Here is a 9,293-nt window from a genome sequence, read left to right as displayed (position 1 = left end):
CCACACTTCTTACACCTGGTCTTCTCCCAGGCGGCATCCTCTACCCTTGAAGCCTTTATTGTTCTCTTCCTCACCCTCACCCCTCCTATCACTGTCTATCAAAACCCTGCCCCTCCCTCCAGCCCGACCTCAAAGGCTATCTTACTTTCTAAAGCCTTTCCTGATTCCCCCAAATGGCATTAACTCTTCCCAACTCTTCTCTCTATGGGCTGCCGTCATCGCCAAGTTGTATTCCCTTGAGGACAGCAGCTGCGCCTGGATGCTTACACTCAGATCCCCACGACACCGAGCCTCGGCTGGCGTGTTTCAGAGTGGCCATTAAGAAGGGAGAATTGGGAGGAACGCGGAAGGAAGTGGGCATTCACACAAGGAGGGGCAGAGGGGAGCGTGCAGGAGCACAGGGGGTCTGATCACAGTGCTGAAAGCTGACGGCTCAGCTACATCTGCTTTTTGAACTTCCATCTTCCATCATGAGGTCACTGCAGCTGCCCCAGTTCACTCCTCTTCTCCCCCCTCTTCTTCCTTCTCTTCCTTCCTTCCTTTCTTTCTTTTAGAACATTCGTTCTCAAAGAAAGGAGCAGTGATAATACTACCAAGGGGATAAAAATTAATTCTTTGAATATGAAAAAAACCCTTTAGCTATGACAATGGTGCGTGGCCCTCCAAAGCGCCACCCTACCCAGAGAAATCTTATTAATTTCTCTCGTTAGGGATAATTTACATTTTAATTTATGTTTTCTCTTTGCGGGGGGATGGGGTGGTGGCAATAATTTTATTTAAAGGTTGAGAAGCATGTATTAGACGTATTAGAAACCCTGTATAAGGTGAGGGGTATAAGCATGATGGGCTTACACACACATATGTTTTTAAAACCCATGGAAGATTTTTTAAAGCCTCAATTCTTTCATTTGTAAATAATTAGAGAAAATATAAAGTATTGCCACTCACATACTGCTTTCTCTGTTTTGTCAATAAGAAAACTGAGGCGCAGAGAAATGAGTGTATTCATTCATCAAGATCTCAGTGGAGACCTACGCGTGGAACAACTACGGAGCACCTACTGAACGCTGGCAGAAGACCTCAGACCTCCCAAAAGGCAAGGAACCCCCCACGTACCTGGTTAGGGCAAAAGAAAAAACTAAACAGAGACAAAAGGATAAGGACGGGTCCTGCACCAGCGGGAGAGAGCTGTGAAGGAGGAAAAGTGTCCACACACTAGGAAGCCCCGTCGCGGGTGGAGACTTCGGGAGGCGGAGTGGGGGAGCTTGGGAGCCGCGGAGGAGAGCACAGCAACAGGGGTGCGGAGGGCAAAGCGGACAGATTCCAGCGCAGAGGATCGGGCCGACCGGAACTCACCAGCCGAGAGGCTTGTCTGCTCGCCCGCCGGGGCGGGCGGGACTGGGAGCTGAGGCTCCAGCTTTTGTCGGAGCGCCGGGAGAGGACTGAGGTTGGCGGCGTGAACACAGCCTGCAGGGCGTTAGTGCACCGCGGCTAGCTGGGAGGGAGTCCGGGGAAAAGTCTGGACCTGCCGAAGAGGCAAGAGACTTTTACGTCCCTCTTTGTTTCCTGGTGCGCGAGGAGAGGGGATTAAGAACGCTGCTTAAGAGAGCTCCAGAGACGGGCGCGAGCCGCGGCTAAAAGTGCGGAGCCCAGAGACAGACATGAGACGCTAGGGCCGCTGCTGCCGCCACCAGGAGGCCTGTGTGCGAACACAGGTCACTAGCCACACGCCCTTCCGGGGAGCCTGTGCAGCCCGCCACTGCCAGGGTCCCGGGTTCCAGGGACAACTCCCCCGGGAGAACGCACGGCGCGCCTCAGGCTGCAACGTCACGCCGCCTCTGCCGCCGCAGGCCCGCCCCGCACTCCGTGACCCTCCCTACCCCCCGGCCTGAGTGAGCCAGAGCCTCCGAATCAGCGGCTCCTTTAACCCCGTCCTGTCTGAGCAAAGAACTGACGCCCTCCGGCGACCTACACGCAGAGGCGGGGCCAAATCCAAAGCTGAGCCCCTGGGAACTGTGAGAACAAAGAAGAGAAAGGGAAATCTCTCCCAGCAGCCTCAGAAGAAGCGGATTAAAGCTCCACAATCAACTTGATATACCCTGCATCTGTGGAATACCTGAATAGACAACCAATCGTCCCAAATTAAGGAGCCCTGTGGATGAAAGGCTCTTGGTGCTGCAGCCAGGAGTCAGTGCTGTGCCTCTGAGGTGGGAGAGCCAACTTCAGGACACTGGTCCACAAGAGGCCTCCCAGCTGCACATAATATCAAACAGCAAAAATCTCCCAGAGATCTCCATCTCAACGCCAGCACCCAGCTTCACTCAACGACCAGCAAGCTACAGTGCTGGACATCCTATGCCAAACAACTAGCAAGACAGGAACACAACCCCACCCATTAGCAGAGAGGCTGCCCCAAATCATAATAAGTCTACAGACACCCCAAAACACACCACCAGATGTGGACCTGCCCACCAGAAAGACAAGATCCAGCCTCATCCACCAGAACACAGGCACTAGTACCCTCCACCAGGAAGCCTGTCCACCAGGAAGCCTACACAACCCACTGAACCAACCTTAGCCACTGGGGACAGACACAAAAAACAACAGGAACTACGAACCTTCAGCCTGCAAAAAAGGAGACCCCAAACACAGTAAGATAAGCAAAATGAAAAGACAGAAAAACACACAGCAGATGAAGGAGCAAGATAAAAACCCACCAGACCTAACAAATGAAGAGGAAATAGGCAGTCTACCTGAAAAAGAATTCAGAATAATGATAGTAAGGTTGATCCGAAATCTTGGAGATAGAATGGACAATAGAATGGACAAAATGCAAGAATCAGTTAACAAGGACCTAGAAGAACTAAAGATGAAACAAGCAACGATGAACAACACAATAAATGAAATTAAAAGTACTCTAGATGGGATCAATTGCAGAATAACTGAGGCAGAAGAACGGATAAGTGACCTGGAAGATAAAATAGTGGAAATAACTACTGCAGAGCAGAATAAAGAAAAAAGAATGAAAAGAACTGAGGACAGTCTCAGAGACCTCTGGGACAACATTAAACGCACCAACATTCGAATTATAGGGGTTCCAGAAGAAGAAGAGAAAAAGAAAGGGACTGAGAAAATATTTGAAGAGATTAGAGTTGAAAACTTCCCTAATATGGGAAAGGAAATAGTTAATCAAGTCCAGGAAGCACAGAGAGTCTCATACAGGATAAATCCAAGGAGAAATACGCCAAGACACATATTAATCAAACTGTCAAAAATTAAATACAAAGAAAACATATTAAAAGCAGCAAGGGAAAAACAACAAATAACACACAAGGGAATCCCCATAAGGTTAACAGCTGATCTTTCAGCAGAAACTCTGCAAGCCAGAAGGGAGTGGCAGGACATATTGAAAGTGTTGAAGAAGAAGAACCTGCAACCAAGATTACTCTACCCAGCAAGGATCTCATTCAGATTTGATGGAGAAATTAAAACCTTTACAGACAAGCAAAAGCTGAGAGAGTTCAGCACCACCAAACCAGCTCTACAACAACTGCTAAAGGAACTTCTCTAGGCAAGAAACACAAAAGAAGGAAAAGACCTACAATAACAAACCCAAAACAATTAAGAAAATGGGAATGGGAACACACATATGGATAATTACCTTAAATGTGAATGGACTAAATGCTCCCACCAAAAGACACAGATTGGCTGAATGGATACAAAAACAAGACCCATATATTTGCTGTCTACAAGAGACCCACTTCAGACCTAGAGACACATACAGACTGAAAGTAAGGGGATGGAAAAAGGTATTTCATGCAAATGGAAACCAAAAGAAAGCTGGAGTATCAATTCTCATATCAGACAAAATAGACTTCAAAACAAAGACTATTAGAAGAGACAAAGAAGGACACTACATAATGATCAAGGGATTGATCCAAGAAGAAGATATAACAATTGTAAATATTTATGCACCCAACATAGGTGCACCTCAATACATAAGGCAAATACTGACAACCATAAAAGGGGAAATCGACAGTAACACATTCATAGTAGGGGACTTTAACACCCCACTTTCACCAATGGACAGATCATCCAAAATGAAAATAAATAAGGAAACACAAGCTTTAAATGATACATTAAACGAGATGGAGTTAATTGATATTTATAGGACATTCCATCCAAAAACAACAGAATACACATTTTTCTCAAGTGCTCATGGAACATTCTCCAGGATAGATCATATCTTGGGTCACAAATCAAGCCTTGGTAAATTTAAGAAAATTGAAATTGTATCAAGTATCTTTTCTGACCACAACGCTATGAGACTCGATATCAATTACAGGAGAAGATCTGTAAAAAATACAAACACATGGAGGCTAAACATACACTACTTAATAACGAAGTGATCACTGAAGAAATCAAAGAGGAAATCAAAAAATACCTAGAAACAAATGACAATGGAGACACGACGACTCAAAATCTATGGGATGCAGCAAAAGCAGTTCTAAGAGGGAAGTTTATAGCAATACAATCTTACCTTAAGAAACAGGAAACATCTCGAATAAACAACCTAACCTTGCACCTAAAGCAATTAGAGAAAGAAGAACAAAAAAACCCCAAAGTTAGCAGGAGGAAAGAAATCATAAAAATCAGATCAGAAATAAATGAAAAAGAAATGAAGGACACGATAGCAAAGATCAATAAAACTAAAAGCTGGTTCTTTGAAAGGATAAACAAAATTGATAAACCATTAGCCAGACTCATCAAGAAAAAAAGGGAGAAGACTCAAATCAATAGAATTAGAAATGAAAAAGGAGAAGTAACAACTGACACTGCAGAAATACAAAAGATCATGAGAGATTACTACAAGCAACTCTATGCCAATAAAATGGACAACCTGGAAGAAATGGACAAATTCTTAGAAAGGCACAACCCTCCAAGACTGAATCAGGAAGAAATAGAAAATATGAACAGACCAATCACAAGCACTGAAATTGAAACTGTGATTAAAAATCTTCCAACAAGCAAAAGCCCAGGACCAGATGGCTTCACAGGCGAATTCTATCAAACATTTAGAGAAGAGCTATCACCTATCCTTCTCAGACTCTTCCATAATATAGCAGAGGGAGGAACACTCCCTAACTCATTCTACGAGGCCACCATCACCCTGATACCAAAACCAGACAAGGATGTCACAAAGAAAGAAAACTACAGGCCAATATCACTGATGAACATAGATGCAAAGATCCTCAACAAAATACTAGCAAACAGAATCCAACAGCACATTAAACGGATCATACACCATGATCAAGTGGGGTTTATTCCAGGAATGCAAGGATTCTTCAATATACGCAAATCAATCAATGTGATACACCATATTAACAAATTGAAGGAGAAAAACCATATGATCATCTCAATAGATGCAGAGAAAGCTTTTGACAAAATTCAACACCCATTTATGATAAAAACCCTGCAGAAAGTAGGCATAGAGGGAACTTTCCTCAACATAATAAAGGCCATATATGACAAACCCACAGCCAACATTGTTCTCAATGGTGAAAAACTGAAAGCATTTCCACTAAGATCAGGAACAAGACAAGGTTGCCCACTCTCACCACTCTTATTCAACATAGTTTTGGAAGTTTTAGCCACAGCAATCAGAGAAGAAAAGGAAATAAAAGGAATCCAAATCGGAAAAGAAGAAGTAAAGCTGTCACTGTTTGCAGATGACATGATACTATACATAGAGAATCCTAAAGATGCTACCAGAAAACTACTAGAGCTAATCAATGAATTTGGTAAAGTAGCAGGATACAAAATTAATGCACAGAAATCTCTGGCATTCCTATACACTAAGGATGAAAAATCTGAAAGTGAAATCAAGAAAACACTCCCATTTACCATTGCAACAAAAAGAATAAAATACCTAGGAATAAACCTACCTAAGGAGACAAAAGACCTGTATGCAGAAAATTATAAGACACTGATGAAAGAAATTAAAGATGATACAAATAGATGGAGAGATATACCATGTTCTTGGATTGGAAGAATCAACATTGTGAAAATGACTCTACTACCCAAAGCAATCTACAGATTCAATGCAATCCCTATGAAACTACCACTGGCATTTTTCACAGAACTAGAACAAAAAATTTCACAATTTGTATGGAAACACAAAAGACCCCGAATAGCCAAAGCAATCTTGAGAACGAAAAATGGAGCTGGAGGAATCAGGCTTCCTGACTTCAGACTATACTACAAAGCTACAGTAATCAAGACAGTATGGTACTGGCACAAAAACAGAAGTATAGATCAATGGAACAGGATAGAAAGCCCAGAGATAAACCCACGCACATATGGTCACCTTATCTTTGACAAAGGAGGCAGAAATGTACAGTGGAGAAAAGAACAAATAGAACTACCATATGACCCAGCAATCCCACTTCTGGGCATATACCCTGAGAAAACCATAATTCAAGAAGAGTCATGTACCAAAATGTTCATTGCAGCTCTATTTACAATAGCCCAGAGATGGAAACAACCTAAGTGTCCATCATCAGATGAATGGATAAAGAAGATGTGGCACATATATACAATGGAATATTACTCAGCCATAAAAAGAGACGAAATTGAGCTATTTGTAATGAGGTGGATAGACCTAGAGTCTGCCATACAGAGTGAAGTAAGTCAGAAAGAGAGAGACAAATACCGTATGCTAACACATATATATGGAATTTAAGAAAAAAAAATGTCATGAAAAACCTAGGGGTGAAACAGGAATAAAGACACAGACTTACTAGAGAATGGACTTGAGGCTATGGGGAGGGGGAAGGGTAAACGGTGACAAAGCGATAAAGAGGCATGGACATATATACACTACCAAACGTAAGGTAGATAGCTAGTGGGAAGCAGCCGCATAGCACAGGGAGATCAGCTCGGTGCTTTGTGACCGCCCGGAGGGGTGGGATAGGGAGGGTGGGAGGGAGGGAGACGCAAGCGGGAAGAGATATGGGAACATATGTATATATATAACTGATTCATTTTGTTGTGAAGCTGAAACTAACATACCATTGTAAAGCAATTATACTCCAATAAAGATGTTTAAAAAAAATAAATAAAGCTTAATATAGAATCCAAGATGATAGTAGACAAAAAAATGTTTGTTTAATTTGAACCAAAAAATAAACTTGGATTTCCAAATTAAAAAAAAAAAAAAAAAAAAAAAAAAAGATCTCAGTGGAGGAGGGTCCTGTCTAGTGTGAGCCTGGCCCGTGTGCAAGTCGTTCCTCCCGTGGGTCACATCTCGCCCTCTCTTCTGACCATGTCCCCTCGCCGGCCCCGCCATGGTATTTCTCGATTTTTTGATGATGATGTGCAGCGGATGAACAAGCGGCAGCTCTATTATCAAGTCCTAAATTTTGGAAAGACTGTCTCCTCGGCACCAGTGCCCTGGAAGGGGTTCACGGTTATAACTGGAAGGGAAAGTCCAGTTGCCGTGGTGCTCGGCGGCAGCACGGAACGTGCATTTCATAGAGGAGATTTTCTCTTTCTAGCAAGTCGAGTTGAAGATCATCCCGTAGGAGTGGAAGAAATTGTTGTTTTTAGGATAGAAGGAAGAGAGGTTCCTATAGTTCACCGAGTCTTGAAGATTCATGAAAAGCAAAATGGACCTGTGAAGTTTCTGACCAAAGGAGCTAACAGTGTGGTTGATGCCCGAGGCCTGTATAGACAAGGACGACATTGGCTAGAGAAGAACGATGTTGTGAGGACAGTGAGGGGATTTGTTCCTTACACTGGGGTTGTGACCATCCTCGTGAGTGACTATCCTAAGTTTCAGTGTGCAGTACTCTTCTTGCTGGGTTTATTTGCGCTGGTCCATCGTGAGTAAGAAGTCTGCCTTGCTGTTCCTGGAAGACGCTGTACTTTTTGTTCCTGAATGTTTGGAGCAGATATCGATCTGTGGTTGGTGGAATGGAGAACACATGTTGGTGCTTCTTGGTAGCCCTGGTTTGCATTAAGTTTATGTTTCCACGCCAGAGTACGTGTGGGCGGGTGCATGTGCACCACAGTGTGCACTCGAGGGGACTTTCAATCACAGAATTCCATATGTTGTCATTGTCACACTTTCGCATTTTTGTACATCAGTGAATTTTTTCTATTAAAAAGTTGAGCCAAAAAGAAAAAAAAGATCTCAGTGGAGTGCCTATAAATTCATAGGGTTTTCAAGGTTTAAGAGAACTAACTCGAGTAAAGTATTGATACTTAGGAGCAAGACACATGCTAGGCATCAGTAATATAGCCACTAGCATCAGCGTCATTATTATTGTTTTTACTACATTCCAGGCTCTGAACTGAGGCGCTGGGAATAAGATGATGGTGGGGAAACAGACATAGTCTCCACCCTAATGTAGCTCACACTCTAGTGGGTGAGACAGAAAATCACCAAAGGATGTATAATTGCAAACTGCGGTGAGTGCAGGGGGAGCCGTGAGAACATATAACAGGAGGGACTGATTTAGTGGGGGGAGGAGGAATGAGGAAGGCTCCCGAGTGCAATGATAATGAACTGGGATCTGAAGAACGAGTTAAGTGGGTGAATGAGGATGTGAAAAGCGCTCCCCTGGGAAGGACCAAAGTATATGGAGGCTTCTGCGAGGAGGGGAGCGTGGAGCGTTTGAAAGACAGAAACACCAGCGTGCCTGGAGCCTAGAAAGCGAGGCAGAAAGCGAGTCGGGATGAGTCTGCAGAGGCCTAGACCATGATAGGAGATTTAGTTTTACCCGAAGATAAATGGAAGCTGTTGAAGGGTTTTAAGTCAAGGATTGATGTGCTATGACTTAGGTTGCCGTGGAGAAAATGGATTGGGAGAGGATGAATGGAAGGGGAGTGATCATTTAAGAGTTCTTGCAATAGTTCAGGTCTAAAGTGATAGCAGTGAAGATGGAAACAGGCATACAAATTTGAAGATACTTAGAAGGCAGAACCAGTAAGAATGGATTACATGTGGAGGGTGAGTGAGAGGGAGGGGTCTGGCTTAGGGAACTGCATGGACTGTGGTAACATGTCTGAGGCCACTAGTTAGTAAACAGCAGAGCCAGGCCTATAATCTAAGGCTTAGATCAATGTCCTAAAACATCGTAGCTGGTTCCCAGTGGCTGGGCTTCATTTACTTCTGCCCAAGTTCCTGTTGAAACATTGTATCCTGGGATACGAACCTCATAGAAAAGGTCTTCCAAAGTTGGAAGCATCTAACAACCTCGGATTGGATTTAGGGAAAGTGAATTAAAATT

General features: G+C 43.5%; 1 pseudogene; it reads left to right on the top strand.

Annotated features, from left to right (window-relative positions):
- Positions 1-7,292: 7,292 nt before the first annotated feature.
- On the top strand, positions 7,293-8,173 carry LOC137226999 (signal peptidase complex catalytic subunit SEC11A pseudogene; annotated as a pseudogene).
- The last annotated feature ends 1,120 nt before the right edge of the window (positions 8,174-9,293 follow it).

The sequence above is a fragment of the Pseudorca crassidens genome, chromosome 7 (genome assembly GCF_039906515.1).
Source record: "Pseudorca crassidens isolate mPseCra1 chromosome 7, mPseCra1.hap1, whole genome shotgun sequence".
NCBI classification, from domain to species: domain Eukaryota; kingdom Metazoa; phylum Chordata; class Mammalia; order Artiodactyla; family Delphinidae; genus Pseudorca; species Pseudorca crassidens.
Note: the sequence above shows the minus strand (reverse complement) of the source record. Positions and strands in the feature narration are given on the sequence as shown.